This window comes from Sciurus vulgaris (genome assembly GCF_902686455.1).
Source record: "Sciurus vulgaris genome assembly, chromosome: 6".
NCBI classification, from domain to species: domain Eukaryota; kingdom Metazoa; phylum Chordata; class Mammalia; order Rodentia; family Sciuridae; genus Sciurus; species Sciurus vulgaris.
In genome coordinates, this window is record NC_136466.1 from 44,223,332 (window position 1) to 44,250,124 (window position 26,793).

Genomic DNA, 26,793 nt, shown 5'->3' on the forward strand with positions numbered 1-26,793 from the left:
CCAGTTGTCCCAGCATCATTTGTTTTAAAGGTTGTCTTTTCCTGGAAGTGTTTTTGGTACCTTCGTCAGGGATCAGATGACTGTAGGTGTGTTTGTCTGTCTTTGAATCTGTACCATTGGTATATGTGTCTGTTTTTAAGCCGGTACCCATGCAGTTTCTGGTACTTTATGTGGCTCTGTAGTACAGTTTGAAGTCAGGTATTGTGATGCCTCTAGCATTGCTGTTTTGGCTTAGAAATGCTTTGGTTACTCTGGGTTTTTCATTCTTCCAAGTGAATTTTAGGACTGATTTTTTCTAGTTCTGTGAGGATTGTCATCGGTACTGTATCCTCTTTCCAACAAGAGCCAATGACTTCTCTTAAAGCAGTGATGCCCAAAGTGTAGTATATTATCTTTCTGATGGACTTGAAAATACATCTGAAAAGTCAACTCTTAATTTCTACTAAATAGAGAAAATATATGTAATAGATGGAGCTTCTGAATCATTCAAAGGGCTCATGTCAAAAAATTTAAAAATTTTTAAAATGTTTGAGAATACTGCTTTGGCCTTGCTAGTGATCTAAATAAGGAATCTTACACAGAGTGGTCCTCCCCTAACTGTAGTGGGCCTTTCATCACGCCCACATGGATTTGTATTTTCTAACTCTTTTGAGAGTAAATTACTGTCAAAAAGGTATTTTTAATTAAAAAAATTAAAATAAAGATCCTTCCAGACTTCATAGTTATCCTTAAGGAGCTGAATTATACAACATATTCCTTGAATAAAAGGGAGTACTATGGCAGTAGAGCCAGACTAAGATTGGAAGCTTGGGTCTGCCAATTCCTGCCTGTGTGATCCAACAATACAAGATAAATCCTACAGTGTTATGTAAATTTTATGATATGAGAAAATTTTGTAATATAAGAACATTTTGAAGTTCAGAGTTAGCCAAATCATGATCACAATTAAGTGAAATATATTGATTCAAAGCATCCTAAATAATTCTAACTGCAAGGAATTTAATCCTGGGGGAAAATGTAAGTTATTCGCTCTCTTGGTTTATAACATGAGGTTGAGGAATTAGAGAGTGAGAATCAAATTAAAAATAAACCAACATAATAAAACACTTTTGTCTTAAACTCAGAACGATATCCTATAAAATGGAAACTTTCAAGCCTAATGTGACCACTTTATCTAAAGACCAAAATCGGTATCAAGATATTGTATTTTCTTGGAGTGTATTCATACCCTATGTACTGTGTACAATCCTGGAGCTAACTATGACTTTTGTTAGGAATGCTGAATTTGGTTAGTGAGCCTGCAGTTGCAAGCTGGTTTTTCACACACTCAACCCTAGACAAGAGGCATGTGGCAAGCTGTTTAAGTAATCAAGGGATTCTCCAGTTCCCTTGCATAACCATTTCTTCTTTCACCTCTGCCTTCTTTGTACTGCCCAAACTCCACCACATAAGCACTTTCTACTCTACCAGTACATAAGTCTACCCATAGAAGACCTTGCCTACATTTGACATTTTACATCCCACCTGTGGATTCTTGCTGAATTAAACAAAATTCCTTAGATCCATTCCATACTGATGTAATTGAAATATGAAATAATATGCTTGGGTTTTAGGTAGTGTTAGTTTCCCATTACTGTATAAGAATGATCATAAATTAAAATTTAAACAACACTCACATATTATCTCCCAGATGTGGTAGGTCAGAAGACCAAGCATGCCTCTTTTGTTCATGACCTCAAAAAGCTGAAATTGAGGTCTTGGTCAAAGCTATAACTCTTATCTGAGGCTAGGGGTCCTCTTCCAAACTCATTCAGTCTATTGGCAGAATCCAGGTCCTTGCCCATTTGGAAGACTAAGATTCCTCTTGCTTGCCAGCTGTTTGTCAAGGGGAGGGCGTTGTCACCTCCTGGTGGCTATCCTTAATTCTTTACCCATGTGATCCTTATAGGCAGATCACAATGTAGCTGCCGGTTTTGTTCTAAGTCAGCAGAAAAGGTCTTATGCCTCATATCTCTTTCTCCCAAATGTCCTAGTCTTGTTTAAGGGTTCAGTTAATTAGGTTAATTCCCACCCTTAAATGGACCCTGGCTCCCTTTTGATTTACTCCAAGGCAATCATTTGAGATCTTCCATTTTATTTGAGTTCCACTGTCATATTACTTCCTGTTTATTCAAAGAATGCATTATATAATACATTCCTCAGGATCTCTATAAATTCAGAAAGCATTCTTTTTTATTTTCACCTTAAAATGTTTTTAATTAAAGATACTTTTTTTTTTAAAGTTATACATGATGGTAGAATCCATTTTGACTTAATTATACAAATATGGAATATACTTATTCTATTTATAACCCCAGTACCCCTTCTTCCTCTTCCCTTTTCCTACCCCCATTCCCTTTTCTTTATTGATCTTTCTGCCATTTACCCATAGTTATTTTTAAAATTAATTTCTTATCGATGTATGTGATGGTGAGTTTCTCTGTGGTGTATTCATATATGCACATAGGAAAGTTATATCAGATTCATTTCACTGCCTTTCCTTTTCCTCTCCCTCCTCCTTTCACTTCATTCCCCTTTGTCTAACCCACTTAACTTCTACTCACTCCCACACTTATTGTGGGCTAACACCTGCATATCGGAGAAAACATTCAACCTTTGGTTTGGGGGATTGGCTTATTTCACTTAGCATGATAGTCTCCAGATCCATCCATTTACCAGAAAATACTATAAAGTTATTCTTATTTGTGGCTGAGTAATATTCCATTGTGTATATATACCACATTTTCTTTATCCATTCATCTGTTGAAGGGCATCTAGTTAGTGCTGCTATAAATATGGAGTTGAATGTGTCACTGCACTGGAACCAAAACAGGCATGAAGACCAATGAAATAGAATACACACAGACAAACCCACAAAAATATAGTTAGGTTATACAAGACAAATTTGCCCAAAACATACACTGGAGAAAAGATAACCTGTTCAACAAATGGTGCTGGGAAAACTGGAAATCCCTATGTAGTAGAATGATATTGAACACCTCTCACTCTGCACAAAACTCAAAGTGGATCAAATACCTAAGAATTAGATCAAAAACCCTGTACCTACTAGAAGAAAACATAGGCCAACACTCCAACATATCAGCTCTGGAACAGACTTCCTTAATAAGACTCCTAAAGTGCAAGAAGTAAACTTTAAAAAATTCAACAATAGGATGGAATCAAACTGAAAAGCTTCTTCACAGCAAAGGGAACAGTGAAGAGTATGAACAGAAAGCCTACAAAATAAAGAAAATCTTTGCCATCTGCACCTCAGATAGGGCATTAATTTCCAGGATATATGAATAACTCAGAACACTAAAGGGGCTTATTTGAGAAAATATGATTTTCTCTTGAAGTTATGCTTCAGATATCCAATTTATAATTTTAGAATAAATATTTTCTGGCTCCTCCCACAATTCAGAATGTCAAATTCTTTATTCAACCTATAATCTTACTGTTCACAAATTAAATAGAATATTTTTTTCAACCTCTGGTCTTCCTCAGTCATTTCACTCTTCTTATGTGTTTCAAAATCAACAGGCCTTAACATCTAACTGATCTTTGCTAAAACTGAGCAGTAAATTCATCCTTGCCAATGAGAATTAGGAGAGAAGAGGTGCAGATTACCCGAAGCTGTCCAGCTGTATTGATTTTCTGGCAAGATACTTTCTTAGGTTTAATTCTGGGTCAGTCACAAAGAAATATTACTTTAGCATTAAAGCTATGCATTCTGGAAAGAGAAGCATGAATCCCTGATGGGGAAGAAAACTGGGAGTAAATCCTATTTTACAATGCCTCCTTAGAGCACTGAGAAGTTTTGACAAAGAGCAATAGTACTGACCAAGAGAAGGAGCACATTAATAAAGATTCATGCAGAGGAATTCCTTAACATGGGCAAAGCAGGATGGAAGATAATTTGTGTTAGTTTTCCTAGAATGAAAACCAACTGCCTATCTTTGCAGAATACTCACAAGTTTTCAGGGAGAAACTGTCACATTTCAGAGTTAGGCAAACAAAGCACAATGTTTATCTTTCTGCAGAAAAAGGTACCCATGAAACATCTGTCAGGTTTGAGATGGTTCAAACTAAGTCCTGCTGGAAGAAAAAGAAAACTGATCCTCCCTGCCAAATCCATTTTTCTTTGCAAGAGGCATGGTCCTCAGTTATGTCTGCAGTTGAACACTGAGTATTTCAACAGGCAGAGCTTTGCCTGAAATTGGCAAATAATTGTCAAAAGCCTACACTCAAGATGCACATATGTGACTACCCCACAGTGAATCTCAACATCGTGTACATCCACAAGACTGGGATCCTAATTAGAATAAGATATATTCCACATTTATAGAATATGTCAAAAATAGACTCTAATGTCATGTATAACTAAAAAGAACAAATGGGTCTTTTTAAAAAGTAGTAGTCCTTTTTAAAAGACCCATTCAGAATCAAAGCATCTTTCATTTATTGACCCTTTCTGGACTTACTATGTAAAGACTTTGTTGATGAGACACACCTATTCCTGCTCAGGCCTGCACGTTCAGTCCATACTGAGGAGTCTGGAGGCAGTGATGGGAGGAGGAAGTTGTCTAGGAGCAACTCATACCTGCCTGTTAGAAATCTCCAGAAGGAAAGCCCTTTCCTTATTTAATATAAGAACAAAACATCTAATATGGGGTTTGTTAAAAACAAACAAACAAACAACAACAACAAAAAACAACAACTCCCCCCACATCCTCCACATAGTAAATGGAGACAATTATCATGAGGGAAACAATGTGGCTCAATATTTTCTATAGGAAACAAAAATATCTGAAAACAATTTCTAGTTTGTATCATCATTGAATTTTAATAAGAAATATAAATTAGGGACCTGCTATGAAATCTCACTCACTGAAATGTGCTATTCTGTTTCAGCAATGTAAAAATGTTATAGCCATTTCCTTAAAATAAAAAAAAAAAAATTAAAATTTGAAAAAAAAAAAACCTGGAAGTCTTGCTTATTTTGACAAGCTGGAAAAATCTGGCAATATTTGGTCCCTGTTCCCCAATGGAGGCCAAGTGGCTGGACTTGAGAAGTGAATATTCCCTCAGATGGGCTTTAGGTACCTGCTAGCACTCCCTAAATCCCTATCATGAGCTCACCTCTCTCATTTTTGTCACCATGACCCCTAAATCCCTATCATGAGCTCACCTCTCTCATTTGTGTCACCATGTGGTCCCTATAGAAATTTGGATCTGTAATTTCCGATATGAAAGAAATGGAATCAATAAAGTTTAGATAAAAATGAAATAGCTGGGGCTTCTTGAATGATGAACGAGGACCTCTATAAGTGCTTTCGCATAAAATCAGTGAAAATATTTGAAAGTTTACAAGCCTCCTGAAATTAACCAAAGGCTTGCAACAAACCAAGGAGCAATTTATTCGTGAAAAACTTCAAAATCTCAGTTAAAAAAAAAATTGGCCTGGTTTCTGTCATTTTCACTTGTCCTCTCTTTCCAGTTTTGGACAACCTCAAAACCCAGCCATCTTGAAGTCACAGTTGAAAAAAACCAACCTGGCTACCAATAGAGGGGAACAAATAGGTGTGTAGATTCTCAAAAACCCCATTGCTACAGCATTGTCACTATTTGTTATGTCTTCCCTGTCCCTGGAGAAACTCCATCTGCAGGTCAGTGATCATTTTTTTGATGTGATTGAACCTTACTCTGTGGGAGAGGATACATTCCCTAGGGTGCTTATGAGAAACAACTGAACTGCATTTGGTTAATAATGCAGCTACCAAAGGACATAATACCAGTAGGGCAAACAAGAGCCTGACCAAAATGTAAAAGGATGGTCTAGGGCCCTGAGAAGTTCTGACATATTCCTGAGGATTTAGCAGGCCACAATACTTGTGCAGAACTGTGCATATGAGCAGGAAAGACCCCAGAAAGTACTCAGCAATCTTCTAATTGACATCAAGGGCCTGTACAAGCAGGAAGTGAGGCAAGGACAGTCTTGGAAATGCCTTAGCATTGAAGAAACACCTGAACACACACAGAGAAATTAGGCAAGGACTAAGACATGGTGGCTCAGGGCAGGCATTTGCAAACATATGGATGGAACTGGAGAATATCATGCTAAGTGAAATAAGCCAATCCCAAAAAAACCAAAAGCTGAATATTTTCCCTGATAAGTGGAAGATGATATATAATGGGGTTGGGAGATGTGGGGAGTGAGAGAAAAATGGAGGAACTTTAAATTATGTAGAATGAAATGGGGGGGGGTATGAAAAATTATAGAATGAGACAGACATCATTACCCTAGTACATGTATGATTTCATGAATGGTGTGAATCTACATCATGTACAGCCATAGAAATGAAAAAATGTACCCCATTTGTGTACAATGATCAAAATGCAGTCTGTAAAAAATAAAAAAAAAATTTAAAAAAATCTGTTAAGCCATTAACTGATCATAAACTAACAGATTTCACTGACCCCACACTTCAGGAAATATAGACTTCCAAAGAATGAGTTTTGACCTTGAAATTAATCCCTTCTGAGAATAAGGTTTGACCTATGCTCCATGACCTAGGGCTGTTATATTAAAAGAGTTTCTTCTATAGGCATTACAATTCCTAGTAACTGCTTGCTGTGATTCATGCCAACAGTATAAAGATATTCCTTGTAGCATTATTTATGTAACTAGAGAGTTAGAGGCAATTTAGGTATTTGTTCCAGGGGAGTAGATAAATAAACTATGTGGAGGTGTTTTATGAGATACTATGTAGCAATTAGAAGCAATGAACTAGGATCATAAACACTCAAACGGACATTCAGAAAAGGAAAGCAGTTTGAAGGCTACAAGACCTCACATACACAAACCGAAAATTTGATTTATTTTTAAGGTTTTTGTACAAAAGGTAAAAAACACTGACAGATGTTAGCTGTGGAGAATTGGTTGCAAATGAAACTGGAGAATAAAGATAGGAAGATCTTCATGGACCAATGAAAGTGATGAGCCTGAGAAATATCAAGACTCAACCATAACTGAAGAAAGGAGGAGGCAAGGGCATGAAAACAAAAAACAAAAAAACACAAACAAACAAACAAAAACTAAAAAGAAAAAAGAAAGAAATAGGAGAAAAACAGGCAAAAATGGAAATAAAACTGCATGTGAGGTCTGGGCTGTAGTTCAGTGGCAGAGTGCTTAAGCACCTGGCACATGTGAGGTACTGGATTCAATCCTCAGCACTACATACATAAAAATAAATAACTAAAATAAAGGTATTGTGTACATCTAAACTAAAAATGTTTTTTAAAAAAACTGCAAGTGAGGTGATGAAGATTAGACTTTACAGAAAAATCAATTCTGAAATAGAATATTCTGGAGAGATGATTTTTTGGAAATCTGGAGAGTTAAAGACAAAACCTACTCCAGGTCATTTGGGCAATGATGCTGGCTTTTACATTCCCTCCTTTACCCCCCATGAGGAGCATGTGGCCTTCACAGCAATACAGATGACTCAAGAGTGAGAAAATCTCCCTGCATTACACACTCCCTTGAACAGGACTGCTTCACCTTTAGTGTAAGTTCTTTTGAGAATGATGATGTAAGACTGAGAATAAAAGGGCAATGACTAAATAAGAATTTTGGTTTTTCTTAACTACAGTAGGATTTTCTCTCTGTGTAATGCACTTAGGGAAAAGTCGTATCAGGTTAAACTTCATACTGGTAAAATTTACCAGTATTTTCATTATGGGGTCTGCTTTTATAAAACTTTCCAATCCCAAGATCATTAAAATAGGTACAACATGGAAAATTTCAAACACCTTAGAGTTGATGCTGCTCTCGTCATTTATAAATTATAGTACAAACACTTCATAAACCAGAACATAGTAAGATAGGGGTTGAGCTTGATACCAAATAGGGTCACTAGTTATTCTGAGAAGGAGTTTTGGCCTTAGAAACACATGTACCCTTCTGAGAATGGAGTTTGATCCAGACCTTCATACTTAAGGAATTTTATATTAGACAGAGGTCCCTACTGTGCATCTTGATTCTGAGCAACTACTCTGATCCATGCCCATTGCTTTGCAAATTTTTCATTTCCCTCTGCTTATCCACATGCTTGAAACATGAAATAATCTCTCCATATCCATTTTACCATTATCAAATACATAAAAGTATAGAGGAATCACCCTAGTGATAACCAGCTATGAAAATAATTTACTATTTGGGACTTTTACTTCACATTATGGGCAGATATGCTCAGGAGAAAATAGAGGAAGAGATATGTGGACAAGGCAAAATCAGCTTGGTGGAAGAAGCAGGCTATAAAGAAACCTATAAATGGAGAAGAGATGGGGTTTGGTAAACTAGATGTACAGTGCTCTAAGAGGCACAGCAAAGTGTCTTTGGAAGAAGAATATGTTGAGTAGATTAAGATGGGATTAATAGATTAGGCTAGAAATAGCAGACAACTAAGCTGGTGACTAGAAAAGGAAAAAAAGTCAATAAATAGAAAAACTTAAGACTCCAGCAGTCACACAGATCTAGCCAAAAGAAAGAGTCAGAATTTTAGAATCCTCAGAAATTAGTGAGTGGAGTGGGTCATATGGGGTAAAGAACAGATTGCTGATTAGGTAATAAAAGATCACTTAATCCAAAAAAGAGTAGATTTTAGGGGAAAAAAAAGCTCTTATCAAGCACTTACTAGGTACAGAACACTTCTATGTTTTACTTAAATTTTTCAAAAAGAGAGACTGGTTTGATATTTTCTCTCCACTTTATATAGACATTTGTATCCTTGAGGATGACATTGTATCTGAATTGGCAAAAATTACTGTGCCTACCCAATAGTTCTGTGCATATATTAGATGCTCATTTGGTACTAAGTTCACAGTGAATTTGGTATATTTTACTACACTAATTTCCTGTTCTAAATACTCAACACATTTTCTGGACAAAGGCCTCTTTTGATATTATGACAGTTGGACATAATTACTCTGTTCTCAAACCAGAAGCAGAGGCTTTTCAGATTCAGCAGAAACAACAAATACCATGTCCCATATAAAATATATATATTATACATTTTTATTTTTTTCATCCCCCTTCTTTGTTTGATATCACCACCCCACAGCAAGCATTCTAATTCAATGTGAACTGTAATGGAAATACATTTTGAATAAGTCTATTATTTTAGACAAAAGCTGCTCAATAAAGTCTTGTCAAATGAAACAATTATGCTCTCTGAACATTAAAAGCGTGTACACATTACATATGTATATACAGGTATGCCACAGAGAGAGGAAAGAGATTATACCTGTTCTGAATTTAACCATGAGTTTAGTGAAACAAACCCAAAGAATAAGTTTTCACAATTTAATTTTAGACCTTTAAAATGAGAAATATGATTGTGGTCAATATCCAGTGATACTGAGAAGCAAGTGTGTCAGGGGTATCATTTACATTGACAAAAGTCACCTCCATTACCAAGCATGGCAATGATGCAGCAGAAAAAAGGACAAGGCTTCCATAAAAAACTGTCTACCCCTTCTGCAGTAATTGCTTTCTAATGCTCTTACCACCAGCTTTTTCTCCGAGTTCCCCCATCATGTATTGTTCATACTAACTTAGCCCAAATTACATGTGATAGATAGGGTGAAAAGGGATGACAGGGAACCTTAGTTCCAGTCCATGCCCTGCTCCTAAATCAGACATTTACAAGAGATCTAGTTTCCTTTGCAATTGAGTCTCAGTTTCTTCATCTGTGACGTGGGGCAGTTAACCTGGATAAAAATCTCTCAAGTCCCTGGGCTGTAAGATTCTTTGTTCCAGTTAACAGAAACGTGAGTAGTTATGAAAAATTCTTAAAAAGGTTCTCTACTAGAATGCCTGGGATTGATTTTGCAGTCATTCAATTGTCTCTGGAAGAAAGAGGACAGCAAAACAAATCTCTTCATATATAGATGAAGGCAATCAGGGTTCCATCTGAATAAGAGAATACAAAGTTGAACATTCCTTTATGAATTCAAGTAGGAGGGGAAGACAAGTTGCTCTCAGACCATTCGGATGCGAAAATCCAGCCCCCGATGTGTTTCTCATTAAGGTCAATTTTATTTTTTTCCAGCCACAAACTTTTAGACCTTTAAGGAAAGATACAAATTCTTCCCTGATCACTTCCACTGGAAGAGGCCTTTCCATCCTCCAGGTTTCTGCTGGCCCCTCACGTACTCCATGGCCAATGCCACTTTCCACACAGCAATATAATGATATAAACACAAATGTCACCTTCCTTAGTAGACCCTGGGCTTCTTGAGCTTATTTATTCCAAATAGCATGTAGCCTGGTACCTTGAAAATAGAATACACTCGATGCCCATGAATGAGTCAATGAATGAATTCATGAGAAGCAAGAAAGGAAGGAAGAAGGGGAAAGGAAGAGAGGAGATGAGAAGCTCATGGTGAATATGCAGTAATGTGATGGCCTCTAGTTCCCTGAAAGAAATAATGACCCTTAAACATGGGAATGTTGTACAAGGTGAGGAGAAATGTACACAATAGGATACTTGGGTCATTAGGAAGATTGGGCTTGATTTTTTCTCTTTGGAGATGATCAGGCATATGATAATTTATAAAAAATGATCACTTATTATATATCTTATATAATAAAAATCCTGTTTGTTGAACCCAATCTCGTTCATTTAAAGTGCTAGAATGCCATGAATAGCACAGATAAATCTCTCTCATTCTTTCTTCTTAATTCACCATCACCTCCCATTTTTCTTCCTTAAAGATAGTATTTCACCCAGAATAGGAAAAGGTGTAGACTTTCTCAAAGCTGACTGCCCCACCACTATCTCCCTGGGTATCAGAACCTATAAGAGAACAATATATGTTTAAAATAAAATCAAGGCAAAACCTATACATTTTTACTTTATAGTCTCTAAATAAATATGAGCATAACTGTAGAAAATCAGTGAGTTATTTTGCACAGGAAAGTAAAAGAATTTAAGATTGAATTCTTAAAGATAAACCACTCACTACCATTAACAGCCAGAAACAAAATAATAGCAACTTCCATGTTGGAGAACAAGGAAGAAAAGCCAAAATGTTACACCTTCTCATCTTCTTCTGTCCTACAAATGCCTTTGCCACATAACTAAGGAAGAAAGGGGAGGAACTCTCAGTGATAAAACTCAAAATACATCTTTTTATCAAATTCAATTCTAAGTTTAAAGGTCCACTTTGACCAAATAACACATGTTCCATGACAAACTGCTGAATGATTATTTATGGGAAAAAATTGCAGTTTTAGGCTTTAAATATTCCAAAGGTGGCAACCTCTGAGGCCAGAACTACCACTTTGTGCTGCACTGCCCCCCACCCCCAGTCCTCCACACTCACTGGTTCTGGTCATCAAGCTGTCACAACAGTTGGCAAGTTGGTATTCAACACAGACATCTCTAGACAAGGAAATTGAGCCTCAAGTGAAATTCAAAGCACCTCTTTAAACTTAATGAACATCTTATCCATTTGAACAAATGAAGGCTTAATTAGGTTGCTCTAGTATCTCAATGTTAAATATGTGTACAATTCAATTAACTCACCAGCATTGTCCCCCATAACCTTTTTTACTCCGCTCCCCTCTGAAAAAACTGAACCCTACGCAAATGAGGTAATGATGGAATGTTACATGGGTTTGTGGATGAAGTAATTAGTCAGCATATCAGCAGGAAAGATGACAGAGGTCAGAAGCAAAACCTCTTTGCTTCTGCGTATAGCAGCTGCTTCTGAGGGCTGTCTGGGACCTCCATGAAACTTGAACCAGTGGAGAATCAGACTGAAACTGAATAGCCCCAACTCCAGAGTTGAGCCTGGAGCTCAGCAGTCACACAGTGGGACCTTACTTCCTGTGTTGTAGCTGAGCCTGATCTGGCTTTGTGTTATTGGACTTTTGTTCTATTCGTTTTAGGAAAATCTACAAACAGCTCTTCCAGGAAGATGCAAGCATATGGCTGATCCAGGATTCTATTAACACATGATGCTGAAAAAAATTAACAAATCTCTAAACCTATAATATCAAATATATGAAAGCCAAGTCCATTTTCTTGGCTTGTTTGGATAATTGCCTGGTTTGCTACTTCAGCTACTAATATAGACCAGTCAAAATTAAACTTTGAGGTGTCAATACTTGACCTTTATTCAGAATGATTCACCTGTTATTTTCAAAATTCCAAAAGGCTTTGTGTAGGGTCAAATATATGTTTTAGTATCACAGAGACTGACAGTGGCCATCTGTGGGTACATAAAGAGGAACAGACTGAAGAAGTAGACCCTTCCTGACTGAAAGCAGCATTAGTCACAGGATGACTTAATACTGAAAACTATGGATGAAATAAAGTAGATACTGGAGAGAGTGAAGAAAATACTGGAAACGGAATTCCAGGTCTGCTACTGTGGTGAGATCATGAGCAACCCACTTAAACTCTTTGGGTCTTGGTTTGTTAATGTGAAAAATAAACAATTTCAATAATTAGGATTTTTAGTTATGTTTTATGCCTCATCAGATCCTGAAAAGGAACTGAAACTAGAAGTTAGACTTATAATTTTAGCTCTTGAATTTTCCATGATTTTTATCTTTCTAAAAATACGTGAGAAAAATCACTGTTGATACAAGACTTTTATGATGAGAAACAAAACCCTGCTCTCAAAGGCCATGATAGCCAAGTTGTTTGAATAACAGGATGAGTTTGGCCTCCAAAAATGAGAACCGTCAACTCCACTGAATTAGGATGGGATTCTTTCTTCTCCCTTATTAGAAGATTTTCCGAAATAGAGCAAGTGAAAAATATCATCCAGGGCCCAGGTTCGTCACATTGTTTTTACACTGTTCCTCCAGCAAATGGGCCTGTTCCTCCAAAAAGCTTTTCTCCTGCTTATTAGATGCTGTGGCAACTCCAGGAGCCCCCTCCTCATGAAGCTGTACAGTAGAGAAACAGGAGCCAGGTCCTCCTGTTCTTTGGGTCTCACTGCATCAGCAACAAAATATTTCTTAGAAGCTCCTAGCAGATCCTCAGTCAGGTCTCAGTTTGAATTTTGACCTATGCTTGTGTCTATACCAATCATTTGAAAATAAAAGACTACTGAGACTGACTTTACTCAATTATAGATTCACGTACAGGCTCTGGAAATGTGGGTGGTTAGTGTGCATGGCTGTGCAGGGAATGGGTACTAACATAATGGAGGAATTGCTTTTAAGAGTGAACTTAAATTGCTACACAGGAAAGGCCTTTCTAACAGCACACTTTTAAAAGAATTAACTAGATCTGCAAGCCATTATTAGAAAATTGGATAGTGCCTCAAATTTGCCACTTATCTAAGAAGGGTGTGCTTGACAAATTAAGTATAATAACCACAGAAGGCTCTAACCTTTTCATGGTCTCTGATGGATTGGTAGGGAAATATAAATAAATACAGTAGGCATCAACCTGACTTTCCTAAACAAGCCTTTCACATTTTATTGAAATAGAGGTCTGAAGAGGACAGAAGAGAGGGTAGCGTGTCAGAAGGTTAAATAAATAACACAGGCTAGAAGTAAGAGAATTCAGAATAAGGCCTATCAAGAGGGAATGAGGAGGACAAGGGGCATTTAAGACATGTTTGACAGGTAGAATTGGCAGCTCCTAGTGACTGACTGGGTGTAGATGGTAAAGTAGAGAGTGGAGTTTAAGGAGATGGAGGAGGAGAAAATGAAGGAAAAAAAATTTTTTTCCTAGATAGGAGAATGATAGATTAGATTTGAATGATAGAATAGATTTGAATTTGTGGACACTTAAATTCTAGGTACTTGTGGGAATATGTTTGGAGTTCAGGTCAAATATGTCCTTAGAGTAACTGGCTTTCTGTGGGGGGAAAAATGCAGAGCAAGAGAAGGAAAGAAAGGTTAACAAGAAAACTCTGAGGAAGACCAATATTTAAGGAACACAGAGGAAGAGAAGCCTAAGGATAATTAGAAAGATATGTAAACTAGAAGAGAAATATGTCATGAACTTTAAGAAAATAAGAAATGCTTTAAAGAAAAGTAGTTTATACTAGGTAAAACAGCAATAAAAATAGAGCCTATTAATGATTTCCTATTTATAGATATGGAATTAAAATTACTGTGGGTACAGAAGTGAATAATATCAGTTAAAGGAGGAAGAACTAGGTACTAGAGTAGAGGAAAGGAGCTAGAATTCAAGGACATTTTGCTGGACGTGGTGACACACACCTTTAATCTAGTACTTGGGAGGCTGTGGCAGGAGGAATGCATGTTCAAGGCCAACCTCTGTAATTGAGCAAGGCTCTGAACAATTAAGTGAGACCGTCTCAAAATAATAAAAAATGAAAAAGGGCTGGGGATGTGGCTCAGTGGTAAAGCATCCCTGGGTTCAATCCCTAGCACCAAAAACAAAAAAAACAAAAAAAAAAAACAAAAAAAAAAACAAAAAAAAAAAAAACACCAAAAAACCAAAAACAGAATTTAAGGACTTTTTAGTCAGCTTTCTCATCACCAAAAGACCTGAGAAGAACAATTTTAGAGGAGGAAAAGTTTATTTTGGGGGCTGATAGTTTCAGAAGTCTCAGTCCACAGACAGCTGACTCCATTGCTCTGGGTCCAAAGTAAGGCAGAACATCATGGCAGAAGGGTGTGGTGGAGGAAAGTGACTCAGGCCATGGCACCAAGGACAAAATATAACCTCAAAGTCTAACGACCCACTTCCTCCAGCCATACCTTACCTGCCTATGATACTACTCAGTTAATCCCTATAAGGGGATTAATGCACTGATTAGGTTAAAATTCTCATAACTCAATCTAAACTTTCTTGCATTATCTTACACATGAGCTTCTGGGTGCAGCTAATATCTAAACCATAACAAATATTTTTTTCTGAGGGAAAAAAAGAGACCTGAGTATGTGAATGAGCTGAACAGAAGGAACTATTAGAGGGCAAAAAGTTGAAACTACCAGGAGAGAAGGAAATCATCACACTTAATAATGTAGTATACTTTTTAAAAAACTCACTTCTAACAGATTAATTAGTTCAACAAATTCAGTTTGAATGTCTATTATTCTAGGAGATACATCAGGTAACAAATAAATAATCATTTTCCAATAAAACATCACAAAGAGTAATTTTACTCAAGTAAGAAACTGATAACATATATCTTTCATTTACAGTTCAAGAAATTGTGAGCCTTGCAAGGAAAATGCAGAAAAGCGTGGGCATTCTCAATGGAAAACACCCATATTGACAAACATGTTCATGTGGCTGTTTGGATACCTTGGTCACAGTACTACTTCCTGGCCTCCTTCTTGGGGTCAGTGTAATGCTAGGTTGTCTTAGCTCAAGCAGTGGGTCTTTCTTAGGATTGGAAAGTCAGAATAGGACTGGACAGAGAAGATTAGGTAAATCTGACCAATTCTTGTTTATTCTATGTGTTTCAGAGAGGCAGAACAGACTCTGTGGGCTTGTATTCCATTCCCTATCCAATTCTAGAACCAAAATATAACTTCCATGAAAACAAGGATTGTTTACTGCTATCCCCACAGGGTCTGCAACAGAATGTGGTACATAGCAGTTGTCTAATAACCACTTTCAGAATGATTCTTCCCCATCTTGGTGCATAATTCACATTTCCTCTTGGCTCATGGACACTCTTCAACACAATTTTATCCAGGATGCCTTGCCTGACATTTTCACTTTGCTTCCCTGAAACCCAGACTCACTGAATTATCCCTCCATCTAAAGTACCTGGTCACTCAGAAATGAAACAGATCACAACTTTCAAAATGTACAGTGACTCACTAAACAAATGATCTGGACTAAATCATGATGTCAAGACAAACTAAACTGAAACTGTTGTAACACCAGCTCATTCAGATCCATGTGTTATGAGAGAGAAGATTGCAGAAGACAAACTGATTCAAAAGCAAGTCTGAGAGAAGCACTTCCAGAGTGGAAACCCATCCTAAGAGTCTGCTCATCCATAAAAGCAAGGAGAAGACTAACAAAAAGTGGTCAAAATTGAACTCCTTTGAAAATCTGGAAGTTAGCCAAAGACCTACAAATTTTCTAAGGAGCATTTATTCAAGAAAAATGGCCAAATCTCAGGAAAAAACAGCCAGCTTGTGACTCACTCCCCACTCCTAGGCGGTGTGGTTGCTTTGAAAATCAACAGCCTCACAACCACAGTAGCTGTGAAAACCATCAGCTTAGCAGATGTCGATGGATCATCTTGACCAAGTTTGTGATAAAAATAAGACCAGTGTTTCCACGATTCACCTAGTTGGCAAATTCTAATCTATCTCTACCCAGATCTCCTTTAATAATTTCTGCCCTAAAATGACCTTAACAGAAATCCCTGCCCCTCCTTCCCCTCTATGCCATTTTCTATGAGAAGATTTCCTCGACTCTCCCCTAGAGAATCCCTGAGGCTCTGTCAGGGTGGTGCTCCCCCTTGTTCAGGAACTTTAATAACCCAGCTCTACTTGCTCAGTGCTCATCATTCCAGGTCCTGACAGGGCCTTGGAATTCACTCTTCCCAGCACCTGTTTTCTTGTCTCTCATTCTCACCAACCTGTGAATCAGGGGATACTCTCTTCCTTTCCCTATGATATGGATTAAACACAAAGCCTGGAATAATATAGACAGTGAGTCAATGCTCACTCAACAATGCAGTGAATAAGAGAGAGAAAATTGGTAAATTGAAAGTGTGGCATCAGAAATTCATTCACATTTTGTTTCAGTTGGAAGTTAAGTACCATAGCACATATTTCTTTGCCTACTTAGTGAAAGGATAGATATAAAGGCAAAGAACACAGGAACAGAACAAGATGCCAAGGATATTTCATTCAAAGTACACAAAGTGGCACAACAGGAAAGATGCTGAGCCCTGCTGCATCATAACGGACAGAGAAGATCACACGAAATTTGCACATAACTTTTGAACCACACGATTCATTTCATTCTTTAGAATGGCCCTGCACATGTCTATCATGCACTATGTGGAAAAGAACAATTTGATGTGCTTATGACATTTGTTTATTCTGAGAAAAACATGGAAGTGATGAAGTTAGTGAAGAGGAGGGCAGCTTGAATGGCTTTTAATCCAGCAGTAACACACTTGAATATCCCTCCTTTATTTTTTTAGGTGAAGACATTATGACCTTTCTTTTATTTCTACCCTTTTTATAGAAACATGTAGAGAATTGTATTTCAGTATACAAGACAAAAAAAAAAAAAAAAAAAAATAGTGCGGTGCTTACTGGTTCCTGGTATTGGGAGCCAGCAGGAAGAAATGGAGATTGCACAGAGCAGGACCTGTCCCTGCTAATGCAAGGCAGGCACCATGTGGAAACCAGGTCTGGCACTACCATCACTCTCTAGTTCCTGAGAGAATTTGGAAAACCCGGTATTTAGATTTGGGTTTTTATCTGCTGGAGGAAAAGGAAGAATAATTTAAAAGATGGGGAGGGACAAGAGAATGAAGGAAGAAAGAACCGTGGAAGCCAAATAAAAGGTGTCCTGGGACAACCAGCTTCTACCTTCACTCTCATCAACCTATAGTTTTCACATATGTGGAAATTGACCAAAAGAACAAACATTACTGATCAGTGTCCAGATGCTGGAACCCAGATGTTTTATTCCTAGGGCTGTCTTCTTCTTGACACATCTTTTCTAGCCTTGCTTGACGTAGACCCATAATATCATCCACATATCATTTTCTTACGGCTCTTTAATGTTTTCTGGAGCTGCAGCATCCTGACAGAGCCACAGTACTCTGCGATCTTAAGGAGAGAAGAACGGAAGTGAGCACACATCTCTCCCCATCAGAAAGTACTCAAGGAATCCAGGCGTCCAAAAGGCCCCCTTCCCAAGTCCTTCATAATGTGACCCCAGGGACTCAAAAGTGCTCAGAGTAAATACTTTTTTTTTATTACTCCATCTTACATCAAACTCTGTCTGGTACAGTAATTTTCTTAAGAGGTTCTCACAGCCTTTTAGAAATATCCATCTCCCATGCTCACTGAAGTTTCACAGGAAAACATTAGTCATGCTGAGGAAGATAAGGTGTGGATAGCAGAAAACTTTAGTCCTGGTAGGTAAAATAAAAACGGAGAAAAGTGCAGCAACAATAAATCCTGATGTGACAGGTCTCTGTCTGTCTGTCCCTCTCTCCAAAACTTATTTACAAAGCTACTCTCAAGTGCCTACTTCATGAGTTAACTGTAAACAGGGAGGTTACTTTAAGAAATTCTTCCTCAAATGCCATCATTTCCTAATTCCATAGCTCCTCTTGTTGCTTGTTGTGGTCTACTAACCGTTTATCCCTTTCAATAGCTGTGGCTCTTTTTGATCCTAGAGTAAGTTAAAAGAATCTTCAGAGCAGTTGTGATTAATGGCTGACAGGACCAAGAGCTAATAAGCATGTGCAAGGCACCAATCAGAAGCCACATATTCTGAACAGGACTTTTAGAGAGAGATGGATCCTTTTTTTCCCCAATACATTTCTTATTTGTCCCTGAGTGGATCAGACTACTCCTGAACCCTGAATATCATCTAAAAATTTCTCAATACTATTAAGAATTATTTGAGGGTATTTTAAAAATACAAATCCCCAAGTCTTACTCCAGATCCATGAATCGTGATTCTCCATAGGTGAGAACAATGAAGCTGGGGGAAAGTATCTATTCTAAAGGGAAAAATGGAGCAGGGTTTTCACAGGGTGACTGGGTTTAGTAGATCAGAAAATGTTACACTCTGAGTGAACAATGGGAAATACATTAACTAGAGCAACTCTGACTCCAGGTCCTAATCAAGAGTAGAACCTAAAATACTCCAGCAATTTCCAGCGAAGCCTTGCTAACAAGGTGACCTCCCCATGGATTTGACTTTCAGATTGCTGTATTAACTGAGCAAGTCATTTAACCCTTAGCACTTTTCTAGAGTGATTCAGAAGGGATCATCTACCTGTGCTTGAAACCGTGGTGCTGACGGAGTGAAAGAATAGCACAGTACTGCACATCTGTCACTGTACACAATTATAATTGTACACGACCCTGAAAATGTCTTTCCATAATTGTTTTTTGAACAGTAAACTTAACCATGATATTATCAAAATAAATGGAATATTCTGGAACATTTAATCAACTATACAGCATTCAAACCAAGAAATATAAGAGTTGACTAAAGACAAGTAAATTAAAATCAGAAAAAAGCTGCTGATTATAATTCTCAAACCCAATTATGTGGCAAAATTACATATTAAGAATAGGATTACTTGCAGAAAGTATGATCTATGATCAGAGAGCAAACTATATTTACCCTATATTCAGGTTTTATCTTGCCTTACCTGGACTCTCTGCAGCATAGCAATTTCACAACATTGCCATATATTGGTAGCCTGAACCAATCTCCATTATCCAGCTGTGCACATACTGTAGTTTTACAGATTCCTAGTCTAGCCACCTTCTGTATTAAAGTTACTTGATCTAGGAGATCATTTTATCACTGGTTCTTGGTAATATGAAATCTTGTAAATCTATTTCAAGCATTTCAGGCACACTATTACCAAAGGATAAAATGATACCTGAGAGAGTTTGGAATGTGATATTTATGGATAATATTCATCAGTTCATTCATTTGGTGACACATTTATATTGATTACCTACTATGCAGTAGTCATTGCCCTAGGCAATGAAATGTAGTCAAGGATATGAATGCCCAGTTTCCTTCTGTCACAGATTTTTTTCACTTCAGTGGAGAGAGATGATACGCTAACAGCATATCAAATAGTGAAAAGCACAATGCAGAGCATTAGGACAGGAAAATGTAGGAGAGTGAAGTGATGTTAGGCAGGTGACCACGGAAGTTCTCTCTGAGGAGGCAATGTATCAGGTTAAGATTTAAGTGACTAGGAGGAGACATCTCTGGGATATTGAGAAAACAAGAAGACTTCATGTAGAAGGACCAATCAGTGTAGAGCCCTAAGTCTGGTGTGGGCTTGACATGTTTCAGGATCAGGAGGATGATTAGTGTGACCAGAGCAAGACAGAGAAGTAGGGAGCTTCCCAATGGACACACAGAACAATTGTGTGACCATTCATACAATCTGATGATAGCTTGGATCAGGCAATAAAGAGACATTCATGTTAATGCTCGAATTCTTGTCATTGTGTGTGTGTGTGTGTGTGTGTGTGTGTGTGTGTTTAATGAAAGTTGTTTTTTCTAGGAAATAAAGAGTGACATATTTAGGGTACAGAAGCGCTGTCTACAGTCAATGCCCAAATGGGTCAGAAAACATATTTCTGCATATAGGGTAGGGGGTTAATATTTGAAAAATCTAGGAAGCTCTTTTCACAAATTTTAGAACTTTTCTGAGAATTTTAAAATCATTTTAAAATGGAAAGTTTAATAGTATTTTAAATAATGGCAATAAAGCACATTTCAAATAGAATGACTAAAAGCAAAAATGTTGAAAATGCCAAGTGTAGACCAGAAGCTGAAGCAATTAGAACTTCAGTTTTGGAAAACTCCATGGAATATCTATCTACTAAAGCTAAATATATATGCTGATTGTATAACCCAACAATTCTACTACTAGGTATATATGCAATGGAAATGATCATATCTATTCATCAAAATGTATATGTAAAACAATCACAGCAGCACCAGCACTATTCATAATCATCCCAAGTTAGAAAAATTTCTCATATATTTCAACATAAAATGGGTCAATTATTCAAGGTGTACTTATATTATAGTCATACAATGAATGACCCAGAAATACACAGATTACTATGGGTGGCTCTCAAAAACAAAGCGGAATGAAGGAAACTAGAAAAAAAAAAATATATATATACACACCACATGATTCTTTTAACATAAAAGTCTCCAAACAGGAAAATATCCCCATTGATGGAGTGTGAAAGGAACACAGGGGACCTGTACAGTCTACTTCTTGGTCTGGGTGCTAATTAACATCACACACTCAAGTTTGTGAAAATTCATTAAACTCTACACATATGGACACTTTTTTGTATATTCCTGAAGTGTAAGAATTTATCAACTGGACATTCATAAGCAGAATGAAAATGAACCTTGACCAAAAATTTACCTCTTATATAAAAATTAACTCAAAATGAATAATAGACTCAAATATAAAATATAAGTGTAAACTATTCTGAAGAAATATGGACATTAAGAAAAGAGTCCTTAGACTTGAACCCAAAACACAATCCATAAATGATAATTTCAAAGATGATCTGCAAAGGACTTAGTCAGGAGAATGAAGAGTTGAGGAAATATTTGCAAATATACCCAACAAAGGACTCAGAACTTTGCAGAAAAAACCATATAATCAAATTAGAAAGAGGGTAAAATTCATGATTAGATATTTCATTGAAGAGGTTGGATTGCAAATAAGTACATGCAGAGGAGTTAAACATTGTTAGGCATTAAATAAATGCAAATTGTAATCCAAATGATATGTCACTATGTACCTACTAGAATAGCTAAAATAAAATACAGTAATAACTACGAATGTTGGCACAGATGTGAAGAAACACATATTGCTGGTGGGAATGTAAAATGGCAAAGCCATTCTAAAAAGAAAAAAAAAAAAAAGAGTATGGCAGTTTCTTATAAAACTAAACACACCCTTATCATAAACCCTAATTATTATACTTCTGAGAATTTACCCCAGAAAAATGAAAATGTATGTTCAGAGAAAGAATTATAAACAAATGCTATTCATAATAGTCCCAAACTGGAAACCACTCAGATGTATTTCAGTATATGAATTACTAAACAAATTCTGGTGCATCCATATCATGTACTTTAACTCAAAATAAAGGAATCAATTATTGATTCCTACAATTTGGATGAATCAAAAGAGAATTATGCTGAGTAAGCACAAAAAGACAATCTCCATAAGTTAGATTTTTTTGTGATTCCAATTATGTAACATTTCTAATATGATAAAATAGTAGAGGTGAAAGACTAGTGCTTACCAGCAGTTAAGGAGAAACTAAAAGCTTCCAGTGTCAGAAAAAAATAAATGCTCTTAAAAAAATTAAAACAGATTAACATAGTTTCTATAAGGTACTATAAAAGAAAGAATTTGTCTAGCTCTGAGGGTAATTTCATACCAAGAATTCAAGTTATTAGGGAAAAGTGAATACTTTCAAATATGCAAAGAAGCAAAATAAAAATTTACTAGCAAGGACTGTCTGAAGGTCTAAGATATAAAGCTTTTTTGTCTTGCCTGAGAAAGGCTTTGTCCACACAACTGACTTATTGTTTAGTAATTGTCTATTTACCAGTACAGTCACTACATGAGGAAAAAATGAGTTTAAAGATGGACATGTCTGAAAAAAGGTATAGTACTGTTTAGTCTAAAAAATTATTGTAAACAAGAATAATCACACTCTGAAACAAAATCTCCAAAGTACGTTAACATGGAAAATGAGCTGAAGGTAAGGGGACAAGGTAATGATGATTAGAGAGATGTCTAAAAAAAATGTTGTCTGTGATGACATAGTTTTTTTTTATAATTAAAATTCTTTTAATTGAAAAAAAAAATGCTACCAGGTGCAGTAGTGTATGCCTGTAATCTCAGCAACTGGGGTGGGGAGAGGGAGAGGGAGAGGGAAAAAAAGAAAGGGAAAGAAAAGATAAAGTCTTGACTTGGCTGAAGTAAAGAAATGTTCTAGGTATTGCCAGAAAAACATGTTTATTAATGTGTGCTTTAATAATACTAGAATGCTCATTTTGCAAAAGTTAAATCACACCTCTCGTATCTTATAGACCTGTGGGCCAGAAGAAGAGCTGTCACTTTATATTTATTGAATAAATGAATGATCAATATGAATTAATGAATGAGTAAATTAATTTCAGAAACTCCTTTTTAAAATATTTTCACTGGTGACTACAATCATATATAACAGTGGTATTCACTGTGACATATTCATAGAAGCACACAATTTGATCAATTTAATTCCCCAATACTTCCCCTTTCTCTGTCCTCCTCTCTCCCCCTGCTCCCCTCTCCCTACTCAACTGGTCTCTATTTTTTTTATTGGTACATTGTGACTATACACAAAATGGGGATTCATTGGGAACACACATTCATACATGCCTAAAGCATAATTTGGTAAATTTCATTTTGCAGGACCTCAGTTTTCCCTCATCCTAGATCACCATCTATTCTACTAGTCTCCCTTCTATTTTTGTAAGATTCTTTTATTATCCCTTATTTCTCTCTAGCTTCCACATATCAACACTTGATTTTCTGAGTTGGTTTATTTCACTTAGCATGATATTCTCCATCCAGTTCCATTTACCAGAAAATGACATAATTTCATTCTTCTAAAGAAAAATGAGTAAAACTCCATTGTGTGTGTGTGTGTGTGTGTGTTTATCACATTTTCTTTGTCTATTCATCTGTTAATGGACACCTCAGCTAGTCCATAACTTGATTATTGTGACTTACATGGATACAAGCATTGGTATGCATGTATAGCCATAGAATGCTGATTTTTAGCTCTTTGGGATAAATGCCAAAGTGTGGAATAATTGGGTCATATGGTGGGTCCATTCCTAGATTTCTGAGGAGTCTTCATGCTGATTTCCATAGTGGTTGTTCTAATTTAAATCTCCACCAATAATGTACAAATGTTTCTTTTCCCTGCATTCTCACCAGCACTTATTATTATTTGTATTCTTGAAAATTGCTATTCTATCTGGACATGAAATATCAGTGAAGTTTTGGTTTGCATTTATCTGATTGAATTAATTTCAGAATATCTCTTAAAAGATCAAAATTATTCCAAACATCAGTCATCAAAATAAGTGTCAATGGATTAAAATCTGCACTGTATAGCTTTATCTAATATTCATATGAATTCCACATACTAATCATGGTGACAATACTTTCTAAGTGCATTATTTAATTGAATCCTCACATTATCCTTATAGACTACTCTTAGTATATTATATACTGTAAAAATGTATTACCTGGGAATATTCTATCATGTATTAATACTTGCACATGAAGTAACTAAGACTCAAAAAAAGTTTAAGTAACAGGCACAAGATTATAAACATGAAAATACAAATCTGGAAAGTCTAATTTGGAAGCATGTGTTGTATGAAGTATTATGGTGAGTAATAAGAATGAGTTGATGATACTAAAAACTGGGATGAGGATGTAGCTCAGTGGTAGAGTGCTTGCCTAGTGTGTGTAAGGCCCTGGGTTCAATACCCAGTGCCATGAGATAGAGGAGAGAGAAAAAAAAAGATATACCAATCATGAACCATGAATTCCCTGTGCCTAACAATAGTCAGAAATAGAGGGATAAAAATGAATAAAAACATGGGACAATATGACAAATCAACACCTGTTGAAAAATCCATCTATCATGAAAAATAATAAAAACAAAATATAAGACAACAGGATTTCAATAAGAAAATGTATAAGCCTGATATTTTAAAGATTTGGCAGAGCATACTCTTGAAAGTATCTGAATGTTGCACATTATTAGCAGTGTAGAAATTTGACATCTTTTCAATTTATTTTAAGGTTATTGGTGGTGCAATTCACTCAGAGAACTCAGTCCACAATTGTGGCTACAGCTAAGGCTCATTACAGAAAATGATTATCAGCAAGGGGAAAAGACATGGGACAGTCAGGAGAAACCCACACATGTGCTTCCCTGTGTACTGTGAGGGCACTAAGGAATTAAATATGCAGTGATTCTTCCCATGAAGCTCATTACAGCCTCAGCACCCAAGGTTTCTGCTGGGGCCTGGTCACATTCCTGGTGCCTGTCCCTGGCACATTCCAAATTCCAGATTCCCAGGAGGAAAACAGGTGTCCAGCATAAATCAGAGCAATTGCATGAACAGTGCAAAGTGTAGTGAACAACCCTGATCAGTAAAGAAAAGTTTTACATCAGTGCAGGGAATGAATGGGTCAAGGGCCAAGATCTCAGACTCTGGCCAAGGGCCAACCTGTAAACAGAGCCTTCTAAAGATGGAAGCTTCAGATTTCTTTTTAAATCCTTTTCTGCACATTTAGTTTTCTATGCTTTCAAAACAGTTTTTATATTTTATATTCACCTAGAAAATACTCTCTTTTGCTTAGGCTTCAAATTAATAGCCTATTGCTGCCTATCACATTCATCATTCTGTGTGAGTGACATTAAAAAAAAAAAAATCAACCTTGTGTTAAGTTTCCAAAGAATAGAATATTCATTTGCTATATCTACCTAATATTTTTGTTTTTTTTTCTGTGATCTATATTGATTAGTGTTTTCTTTTTCTTTTTTTTTCTGTGATATAATTGATTAGTGTTTTTCTTTTTTTTTTCTGTCTTCTACAGTTAAAATCTAAATTCAAATAAATGTGAAATTTTTAAACTGGTGAAAACTTTTTTAACAATAAAACTAAGAAATGCAGTATCCCCTGTAATCCACAAACACAAATGAATGGGGGTAACTACCAATAGTCACAAAATTTGAATGAGATCAGCAACTGTATGGAAGGAAATAAGGATAAAATTTTAGAGAAACAGGAAGATGAGGTCAAGATAAATTTCAGGGGAGGGCAAAAGAAGGGGAAATAAAGACCAGAGTAGCATTCCTACAATTGAAATACACATCAAAAACATTTGCAAAAATAAAACTGCAGCATACTATTTTAAAATGAACAATAAATTAGGACAATGATACAAGATATGAAATGGAGCATAAATTTAAATTTATAAAACTCAGAACTGAGATGACAGAATACAGGAAAAAGATAAAAGCAAAATTCATTTTAGAATTAAAGCATAAACTAGAAGGAATAGAACAGCAAATTTTAAATAAAGTAAGCTTAAGATAGGTAAGAGATGAAGAAAGTAAAAAAAAAACATATAAAGTATAAAATAAGGAAAATAATTTGAGAGAAAGTAAAAATATCAAAGACAGGTAAAGAAGATCCAACATCTGGATAACATAAATCCTTAAAGGAGAAGAAAAACCAAAGAAAAGGAACAGAATACTATAAAGTATAATTCATTGGTGATCATCAAAGAGAAAAAAAAAAGTGTTGCCAATGATGTGAAGCAATAGGAACCTTTATACATTATTAGTGGGAATATAAATTGGTACAGCTATTATGGGAGACACTGTGTTGGTCCCTTGTAAAATTAAGACAATAGAACTACCATATGATCCAGCAATCTCATAACTGAATATACACAAAGGAAAGGAAATCAGTGTTAAACCGACACCTGTACTCCCATGTTTATGCAGCCCTATTCACAATAGCCAAGATACAGAATCAACCTATCCACAGATGAATTCATAAAGAAAATATTGTACTTATATACTGAATTCTATTCAGTCATTTTTACAAAGGAAAAAGTCTTGTATTTTGTGACTATGTGGATGAATCTGGAAGACTTTATAGTAAGTGAAATAAGCAGACACAGAAAGACAAATACCACATGATCTTACTCATGTGTAGAATCTAAAAAAGTTGTTTTCATAGATATTGAGAGTATAATGGCTGGGGATACAGGGGAGGACAGTTTTGAAGTTACTATTAGATAACAGAAATAAGTTCTGGTATTTTATGACAGAATAAGGTGACTCTAGTTAATAATAATGTGCTGAATATTTAAAAATATCTATAAGAATTTTGAAACTGTTCACCACAAAGGAACAATAATTGTTTGAGG